We start from the raw sequence: 10,933 nt of genomic DNA on the forward strand, positions 1-10,933 counted from the left end.
CTGCGACAGGGAGGAGATGGTGATGTAATTTGATTGGGTTAGAAAGACATTCCACCCTAGTCGGACAGAGAAGCTAAAAGGAAGAAGCAACTTGAGGATCGTGGGCTCTTTGCATCACACCTTCGTGGTGTGTGCACTGATCTCCCCAGCTGGTTTTTGGTTTGTTGATGTGCACGATCAACATCCATGCTTTTTATTTGCTTTCCCCATTATTTTTATTTTCTTTATTATTTCAATAAATCGCACAAAAGGACAACTCTCTCATCTGCTTCTTTATGGAAAATTTCCACCACAGAAATTGGCGTTGTCGGCAGGATCCCGCGGCAGGTCGTCTGGACGGTGTGACCAGGGACGATAGTCCTGAGGACTAGGGTCGCTCAGCCTCCAAACCTCTACAGACATTCAGACATCTCTGACAAGATCTACGAACTCAGATTCGAACTCAAATCTTAACTTGGCTCAGCCGGTGAGAGAGATTTCTTTGGTTTGGGAAAAACAAAAAGATTGGAACTTTTATTTTTAATTTAGCTGAAACATTTCAATTGGTTGAAAAAAAAAGAAAAAGAAAAGAAATCTTCTATTTGGTTGAAACACTAAATTTGATTAGGAAAATTAATTAGATCGGGGAAAAAAAGAAAAAAAAATCCCAATAATACATGTTCTTACTTAGGTAAAAGTCTGCTCTGGGTGGTGAGACGTCGGTTGCTAAGGGTTGGCTCATGGAACCGAGCTTCCGTCTGTACTGAGGATACAGACATGGTTTTTTGATCTGTGCGTGGTCCAGTGGGGGACTGAGTATAAAAGACGGCTTCTGAAAGAGGGAGCGCATTCGCAGAGTGAAGTATTTTCAAGATACGAGGGACCGGGCCTAGATGGGCCTAACGTTGAGGAAATACTTCGAGAAAGGCTCTGTCGCCAGATCAGGTTGGTTCCCTTTTTACGGAGGCGCCCGATAAAAAGGCATTTTAGGAAGGTTCCGGCCGAAACACACAAAAAATCTAAGGCAGGAAACCGCTGGACTCTGAAAGACGGGTTCGGGGCAATTTGAGTCTTCACCACCAGACAGCAACCGTACAAAACTAAACGTATTTAAAGTAAAAAGTAAATGTGGTTATTAGTGTGTTTCATGTTTCCACGAGTGGAAAACTGGTTATGGGTTCAAAAGGAGAATCGCTTAGTGTAAAAAGACATATGCACCTTTAAAAGAAAAGTTAGAGACAAAAGAAAAGATTTGAAAAAATCATGTGAAGAGCAAATGCTCCCATTCTTTCTGCTCTTTGTCCTAATGCAGAACTGAGCGCGATGAGGGTAAATCCGGATCTCGACTTCTTTCCCACCATCAGCAGAAGAACCGAAGGAGAAGAAGTGCCTGACCAACAACCAGAAGCTCTGATACCACAGCAGCTGGAGGACACAGATCACAGCATGGAGGCCTCACCGACTCCCACAACGTCTGCAGCCATCACGTTCTGGGCTCATCAGATGAACCAGCTACTACAAGCCCTGCACCAGCATGAAAAGACTGTGTCTGAAGCTTCAAAGGCCGTGAAACTGTCATACACGCGTGTGTGTCCGACACAGACACCTGCTTATAACAATCAGCAAAGGAAAACAAGGACAGAGCAACAGCAGAGAAGACGTGCTCTGACACAGACACTGGTTGAAACAACAGGAGAGGCTTCAGACGTGATCGGCCCAATAGAGCTACATTCGAGGATCCAGGAAAGGTCTGTCATTGAGGAACAACTGTCCCATCGAAAGGCTTCACCCACTGGCGCTCACATCAGACTGATGGTTGGGGAAGGAGGAAGGTGACGGTTCCTTTTCACGTGACGTACAAGACGGTACCGTAAACACACACACACATTCATACACGCAATGAAGAAACACGCTTACAGCTGATACATGCTCAAATTCATGTTCATGCTTATCTGCTTATTGCAATAAAGAATCGCTTTTTGCTTAAAAAAATCCCACAGAGTGATTTTAAAATGTCGACAAACAGCTAAATGACAACTGCTGCATGACTTTGCAGTCTGATGGGTTTAAACTATTTTAACTTGCAACAAATTCAGTAATAAAATCTTCCATGTTTCTAAAAATATTTGTGCACACTATAGGTTTGTCTGGCCAGACTGTAGAAAAACAAAACCAGACTATAGGAAAACAAAAACAGACTATAGGAAGACTGAAACTGACTGAAACCGACTATTAATGACTATTAAAGGGAAGACAACTATTAGAGAGAAGTAATAATAATTACTGTACGTACCACACTATTAAAGAAAAACTTACTGTTTCACTGTCTTGTCTGCAACATCTGACGGCAAGACACCTTGAGATTCATTTTTGCTTTCAAACGTATGCCCAGTTAAATTTTTAGGAAGAGATCTCATGTGTAGTTTAGATATTTGTGTAGTTTAGATATTTGATTGATTTCCACTCCAGACGGAGTGCAGGTCACATCTACAGACATTCTAAATAATCCCTCTCTTGTTGGTGTTAACTTCAGAGAACTTACATGCTCTTATCATTGGCTGTTGAGGAGGGGCTGTAACTGAGGCCCTCATACAGACTGCATCACAGCTTGTTTATGATTTCACACACACACTGACAAGCTGACCTCAACTTCCCTCTTTTGGGATGAACACAGGTCTGCGCTTGCGATTTCTTTTACTAATGAACAAAAAGATTTTTGATGTTTATTCTACAGTTCCACACGTCCCTCTGTGAAAACATGATGGAGACAGATGCAGGACGTGGGTCCTTTCGTGAACAGATGTCAACGGGGTGGAGACTGGTGAACGACTTCTGACCCCATGTGACGTATTCACCTACTTTGCATACTTTTTGAAAACTTTTTATTCTGCCTGTCATGTGCAGCAAACAGTGAACTTGATACCCCCACATTCTAATGACACACTACATGCTTTTGTTTTTATTTTCATTTTTCTGACCCAATACTCAGCCTTACAGGAAGCCCTGCTTCCCTGTGGCTCACACACAGACATGATGTAGGTTTGATCAGAGGATGTGAACCAGTGGTCATCACACCTAAATCTGACCACAGACCATGTAAACAACAACACCCTCTGAAAGGAAGCCATAGATGGTGTTACTGCAGACACCACTAAGCTACTGAAACATTGGATGCTACAGGCCACAAAGAGAGCCTGTCTAAATTACAGTTTGTTCAGACTAAGGTTATTTTCTGGGTCATTGTAATTACAGCTGATGGCAGATCCATCTCACCCAACAGAGTTAAAGCAATTTGAAACCTGTCTAAACTGTGCACGTATAAACAGCTTATTTTTTCTAGGTCTTTGTTCTTATTGTAGGACCTTCAGTCCTAACTTTACTGTCTTTGAGGCCCCACTCAGGGTTCTGATGCAGACATCTTCATCGTCCACTTCTTGTCTCACGTGGACGTCTGAGGCTGAACAACGTTCACTGACCTCATGCTTGCTCTTCAGTTGGCTCCTACTTTGGGTCTTCCTGATCTGACCCTACGCGACCTTTCACTCAAACAGTGGATGAGAAATCAGGTTGTACGACTTCTGTTCTTTTGTCCTCATACTTTGATTCTTTTGGAATAGATCCCATCTTTCTACAGCCCGATGGCTTAGATGCAACACCATCTTGCTCAACATGCTGAACATAACTGTCAAGAGGCCGTCTTGAAGTCTGGCGCTTTGCTAAGACACTACTCTGCTCAGGCTGCAGAGTTGATCGCGTTGACTGAAGCTGGTTAACTAAAAGTCTGTTACCATCTACAAAGACTCCACAGACGCTTGTCATACGTTGGTTCTCTGTGGAAGCATAGGAAGCTTCTGAAGTCTGATTGCAAACCTATCTCACATCATGATTAGGTTCTGCTTTGCTGGACGCTGTCCTGCTGCCTACAGCTAATGCTGTTTGTAACTGTCCGACTCACACCCTTAGTGATGACTTTGTTTCTGCCGACATGCAGCTGCAGACGCTGCTGCGAAGGTCACTGCCATACAACCCCTCCCTCTCCTCATCTTAGTTCCCTCTCCTCATCCTCGTTTCCTCTCAAACTCTCTCTATCCTCTCCTCCTCTCTCCCTGTGCTTTAAACATTTTCTACCTCACAGGAACGCAGACTCTGGCAGACGAATGGTTCCACCTGTAGCCACGGAGTCTGGTTTAGGCCTGATGGCAGCCGTGCCGCCCAAACACTTTTTCCCCACAATTCAGATTTCCCAACAGGCAAAAACAGGCCACAGGACCACTACACCATCCAACCAGGGGACTGGGCGATCGTTAAGGAGTTCAGGAGGAAGCACTGGGACTCCAAACGGTGGCGAGGCCCCTTCCAGGACCTTCGACCCACACGGCTGTAAAGATCGCAGAGAGAGCGACTTGGATCCAACTCCATCCAGGAAGGTCCCGGATCCGACAGACGACCCTCCATCTACACCACTCGGAGAAAACCACCACTAAAGAAAAGAATTGAGAAGGACGACCCTCGCTGTGCTCACACACGCACTGAGGCGAGGCTGCATTGACCGTTCAGCTAAAGGTGTGAGCCAAGCGCCGCCTGAAGCTGCGCCGATGAATCACACTATCAGACCATACATCTACACACACGCTCCTGAGAAAACACACACACGAGCAGCCTTGAGTTGCCGACGCTGGACGACGTGTAGACTCTTCACATCACGGGAGTGACAGTGACTCAGACGACATTGGGAGGAAACCTGGCAGTGATAACGAATCCCAAGTGTCTCTGATCAGCTGATCACAACCTGAAGAACTCCAACGAACTGGGAATACATCAACACACAGGTTGGAAACAATCTAACCCTACTGTTCAACAGGATGAAGCAGATTGTTATGAGACATCAATTGTGACCTTGTTGTGTTAGACATTTTATGTTACTCTGATTGTTGCCTTTAGCATATGATGTTTCTATGTAACTTTACACACTACTTTTGAATGAGAAAATTTCACATAATTCACAACGACACTGAGTTTAAATATCCTGAAGTTGATTTGGTGTTTAAATTGCTCACAATCACTTTATTCACTGCTACAAAATTTTTTATCCTTCATCTACAGATGAAAGACAACACAAGCGGAAATATGCATCATCATTCTGGTTAAATCCCTGAATCTCCTATTCGCTCCAGACGCAAATGTACAATTAAAGATCCGAAAGCATGAAATCTATCTTAAGATTATATGATACAGAACCCCACCGGAAACCTATGGCTATCATACATTAATTGTCTTTATTACATTACAAATGAATGGCCGTAGACATGTTGTTAGCAGAGAAAAGAGGCGTTTGTGTTATGTTTGGATACGCATGTTGTACTTACATCCTGAATAACACTGATTCTAATGGTATTGTGGCGAAGGCGCTCCACGGCCTTCAGAGTCTCAGCTAACTCTGGTATAGGTTCTTTCTCTTGGAATTGGCTAGACGAAATGTCGGGAAAATGGAAATCTGTTCTCATGTCCGCAGCTGTTTCCTTTATCATTGAGATGGCTTTGATTCTCTTGTTTGGTTTTTGCGCTACCCCACTGGTTAGAGGTCTCATCATGCGTGCGACCTCAGCAACACTCTCGTATCAAATGACACAATGTACTATGTTCAAAAACCCCAACTCTAATTCACGTAATGACTTTGACGATGGTCTTAGGCTATCTGATCACAAAATATAATCTGATACAAATATGACTATTGGCTTATTTTCTTCACATGCCAATACAGAGGTTATTCTTTTATAACTACCCACCAAAAACAGCTCCCAACCTTTTGTCCCTAAGTTACTTGCATTTTATGTGAAGGTGTATTTTGAATCTTGATGAGGTAATACCCTTATTGTTTCATTTGCAAGGATCTTTTATTATTACAGAATGTGATGTTGACAATTTTTCTTCTTAGTGGTTGATTAATGTGTAATCAAAAGGGGGAGTGTTATGGGAAAAATTGTGTCTTCCTTATTTCTATGCAGTTATTATACGATTTATGACTTATGTTCTGCAATTAATATCTTATGTTTTGTCTTACTGTATGCATTTGACATTTGACCTAGATTGTTCAATGGTTGTCTCTGCCTGATAGACTCTCAACTCTAGCTCCCAAACCCAAGGTCGGGGAGTTGTGTCTCTGTCTGTTGAGACTTGGTGCTCCTTTCTCACAGATAGTTGGCCGTCAGCGATTCAGGTGTGAGAATGAAAATATCTTCACACACACTGCGACAGGGAGGAGATGGTGATGTAATTTGATTGGGTTAGAAAGACATTCCACCCTAGTCGGACAGAGAAGCTAAAAGGAAGAAGCAACTTGAGGATCGTGGGCTCTTTGCATCACACCTTCGTGGTGTGTGCACTGATCTCCCCAGCTGGTTTTTGGTTTGTTGATGTGCACGATCAACATGCTTTTTTTTGCTTTCCCCATTATTTTTTTTTCTTTATTATTTCAATAAATCGCACAAAAGGACAACTCTCTCATCTGCTTCTTTATGGAAAATTTCCAGCACACTCTATCTATCCTTCTTCCCTATTGTGACTCCTTTCAAGGACAACTGTTGGACTGGTCGGTCTCTGTCATACTTCTATAAATAACACTTCACTACACTGATTCAGATACACCCCCCCCCCCCCCCCCCCCCCCCCCACCTTACAGTCTCACTGTCTGCTCTCCGACTCTATCGATCTGTCCTGATGAAGCCAAGAAAAAATTCCAGCAAGGTTTCCACTTGTACTGTGTGCCACTGTATGTGCGTGTGTTTTGTTGTTTGCACTGCAATTGCTTCCACTGTCGGACTAGCGCCGGTCAAGCTGGCTGCTGATGGGAATTTCCTCACTGTGGGACTAATAAAGGCATTCTATTCTATTCTATTCTTTCTTGATAGCTTACGTGACTGGGTCTTTATGGAGAGATCCTTGGTAGATAGCCAGACTTGCTGTCCCACCGTGTAGGTTGGAGCCTCAGAACGATGACAGTCCGCTGCCTTCTTGTAGCGCTCCTGGGTGAGTAGCATGGTTCGACTAGCCTGGGCCCAGGTGCGCCGGCAGCATCTCAGCAGGCCATGAGTGGACGGGATAATAATTTCCTTTTCCAAAGACGGGAAGAGAGGCGGCTGGTATCCGTAGGCGCACTAAAATGGAGACATGTCGGTGGAGGTACAAGGTAATGTATTATGAGCATATTCTACCCACAGTAATTGTTGGCTCCAGGATGACGGGTTGGTGGAGGCAAGAAGACGGAGGCCGGTTTCCAGTTGCTGGTTCGTGCGTGCCATCTGACCATTGGCTTCGGGCTGGTAACCAGAGGTAAGGCTTACTTGGGCTCCAAGCAGATCACAGAATTCCTTCCAAAAACGAGACACGAACTGAGGCCCTCGGTCTGAGACAACGTCTTTGGGAAAACCGTGCAGTCGGAAGATGTGTTCCAGCACCGCCTGGGCTGTCTGCTTGGCTGAAGGAAGATTAGGTAGGGAAACAAAATGGGTTAATCTCGAGAATCGGTCGATGACCGTGAGGACAACTGTGTTACCCCTGGACGGTGGAAGACAGAGCTATGTGAGACTGGGGGAATAGAGGCTGGAAGAACCCCAGAGGCGACTTATGCAAGGACTTATGGGTTTAACAAACCAGACAAGCAGCCACACACTCCCGTACGTCCTTTAGGACCAATGGCCACCAGAAACAACTACCAATCACAAACGCCGTCCGTTGGACCCCCGGGTGACAGCTAAAAGACGAGGTGTGGGCCCAATGGACTACCTCCCTCCTAAGCTCCAGAGGGACGAACAGCCGATTTGGTGGGCATGACGATGGCACCGAAAGACCACGAGTGGCCTCCTGGACACGGCTCTCGACAGACCAGGTGACTACCCCTACAAGACAGGATGCCGGCAGGATGGTGGTGGGTTCCGTGGTTTCTGACTGGGACTCATGCACCCTTGATAGTGCTTTTGGTTTAACGTTTCTGGATCCAGGGCGATACGAGAGGTGAAAGTTGAAACGTGCAAAGAACAAGGCCCAATGGGCTTGAGGTGAATTAAGACGCTTGGCTGTATTAGTGTATTCGAGATTCTTGTGGTCAGTAAATACTTGAAATGGTTACTCGGCTCCCTCCAATCAGTAGCGCCACTCCTCCAAGGCCACCTTGACCGCTAGCAGCTCCTTGTTCCCCATGTCATAATTCCGCTCTGCAGGGGACAGTTTTCTGGATAGAAATGCACAAGGATGCAAGCGCCCACCTTGAGGAGCCTGCTGAGAGAGGACCGCTCCAACTCCAGAGTCCGAGGCGTCCACCTCCACCACGAACTGACGACTAGGGTTAGGCATGAAGGCATGAAGGCCGTCTTGAGGCACTGCAAGGCGGCTTCGGCTTCTGGGAACCACTGAAAAGAGACTCTGGAGGAGGTTAAACTATGGAGAGGTGAAGCTATGGCACTGAACTGATGGATGAAGCCTCTGTAGAAGTTGACAAACCTCTGGACATCACGTCGGCACTGGGGTTGAGGCCAATCTGCGATTGCCTGGGTTTTGATCGAATCCATTTAAATGCCCTCAGGTGTAATGATGAACCCGAAGAAAGAGATGGTGGTGGCGTAAAACTCGCACTTTTCGGCCTGCTCGTAGAGCTTTGTCAGAACTTGGCGGATGTGATCCTTTTGTTCTTCTTCAGTGTGTGCGAAGACCAAGATATCCTCAAGATACACGAAGGCGAAAACATTGATCATGGGGCTCAATATGTCGTTGACCATGGCTTGGAAAACCGCTGGGGCATTGGTGAGACCAAAAGGCATTACCAGGTACTCGTGTTGAAAGCCGTCTTCCACTCATCCCCCTCTCAGATGCGAACAAGGTGGTATGCATTCCTGAGATCGAGCTTGGTGAAGAACCTCGCTCCAGCAAAGAGTTCGAACGCAGAGGAGAGCAGAAGAAGGGGATAGGAGTCTCGGATGGTGATGGCGTTGAGTCCACGGTAATCAATGCAGGGATGGAGTGAACCATCCTTCTTGGAGACAAAAAAGAAACCTGCACTGGCTGGTGAAGAGGATGGGTGGATAATTCCAGCAGCTAGGGATTGTTTTCGATGTACTCTGACATAGCCTTTCGTTCCGGTCCTCCGGTTACTGAAGACTCTTCCCAGGTCGTGGTAGCAGGACGGAACAGACGAGAGGTCAATCTCCTCCTCAGGCATGACTAGATCTGAATTGGGCACCGACTGTGGCTTGGGAGAAAAACATTAATCTTGGCACTGAGCTCCCCAGCCTGTCACTTCCCCTGTTCTCCAATCCAAGTTGGGGTTGTGGCGTCTGAGCCAGGTGTAACCGAGGACCACAGGGTGTGCAGAAAACTTGACCACATGAAAATGAATTCGCTCTGCATGAGCGTGGTAATGGGACCAGTACTGTGCGTCACCTTTAAAAGTCTGTGATCTAGGGCTGTGGCTTCCAATGAGGTAGGTAGTGGAAACGTGGCCAAAACTGCCTGCTGGATGGACTGGGTTCCCACGGAGAACGTGGCTATGGGTAATGGCTGGGCGGAGGCTTTGCATAGAGTAGTTTGGCTTACCACTAACCCCTGAGCTAATGATGAGTGTTGGCTTTTACAGGGCATGAAATGGCAATATGGCCGGGTTGGCCACAATACAAACACAGACCTGAGGTTCGAAAGAGTCCCAACTCCATGGGCTGGGCTGCTGACGTCGAAGCGGCCGGCTCGGCGACTCCCTCCGCATGGGCGTGGTGAGATGACGCTTGTTGCTGGAAGACCTGCGATGAGGTGCATTCAGGATGGCTGGGTAATTCTAGACCTGACGACGACATTGGTTTGGGGCGTCAAGACTGGTTAGTGCGTTCCTCCTCGCGACGCTCTTTGATGCTGGTCCACAGCCGACGGTCCACCTTTATGGCCAGGGCAATTAATTTGTCTAAGTCGGTTGGTGGTTCGTGGCAGCTAAGCTGGCTTTAACTCGGCGAGACAGACCCTTAATGAAGACGTCGCTCAAAGCTGTGGAATCCCAACCTGCCTCCACGGCGAGCGTCCGAAACTCGATGGCATACGCATAAGTGGAGCAATCTCCCTGACGGAGACTCACCAGCTTCTGAGCGGCTTCTCGACCTGGCGTGACCTCCTGAAATATGCGCTTCAGGGCTGCGGAAAATGCTGTGAACAAGGCTAGACAGGCTGATTTGATGGAGCATGAAGCTTGAATTGGATCTCACACTGGGTTAGAAAGGCTCTTCAGTCACCTGTTTCACCGAAGAATCGAGTCGGAGCTCCGAATTGAACATGTGAACAGCGTCAGCTTGGTTAAGATCTGAAGTTTAATAATCAAGATCAGGCAAGCAGAGATCATACACGTTGTGGCGTTGTGATCCGACAATGAGTAGGGACAGACGAGGTCAGAATACAGGCGATGGTCAACTTACGGCACCGGACTGTCATAGGTTAGGCAAGAGGCAGGGTAAGTAACATGGCAAGGTCGAACACGATAGACAAGAGTACTAGGAACGCTGGAATGCTGGTCAGAAACAACGCAGCCAATCTGGCCAAGTACTGGGGTGAGAGGTGGTGCTTAAATGCTGGATGATCAATAGTTGATGACATGCAGGTGGTGTTAACAAGAACCGTAAGTGAAGCTGGGTTAACTGGGTAAGGAACTAAACAGGAAGTGGTGATGAAATAAAACCGGACATGACTGAAAACGTAACTAAGAAACATGAATTATGACACAGGTCAGTAAAACACACTGTAGTTTTAATGGTCTTGGTGGTACTACACTTCTGTTGCATAACCTCCTTACACACGTGACCATGTGAGTGCTATTATCCACACGTGCAACAGTGGGTGCTGTTGTAGTACAGCAGGTGCCGTAATGTTTTGTAACATTGTCTCCTGAAATCTCGACAGTAATTACTTTATAAACTTTATGAATTTT

The 10,933-nt window shown here is 46.3% G+C and overlaps 1 long non-coding RNA gene across 1 annotated transcript; it reads left to right on the forward strand.

Annotated features, from left to right (window-relative positions):
- The first annotated feature begins 1,278 nt into the window (after window positions 1-1,278).
- Window positions 1,279-5,762, forward strand: LOC129604767 (uncharacterized). The gene is made up of 2 exons (XR_008695962.1): window positions 1,279-1,844; window positions 2,714-5,762. It is a non-coding gene; the product is annotated as an uncharacterized LOC129604767 (long non-coding RNA).
- Window positions 5,763-10,933: the final 5,171 nt, after the last annotated feature.

Source organism: Betta splendens, chromosome 10, assembly GCF_900634795.4.
Source record: "Betta splendens chromosome 10, fBetSpl5.4, whole genome shotgun sequence".
Classification (NCBI taxonomy): Eukaryota; Metazoa; Chordata; class Actinopteri; order Anabantiformes; family Osphronemidae; genus Betta; species Betta splendens.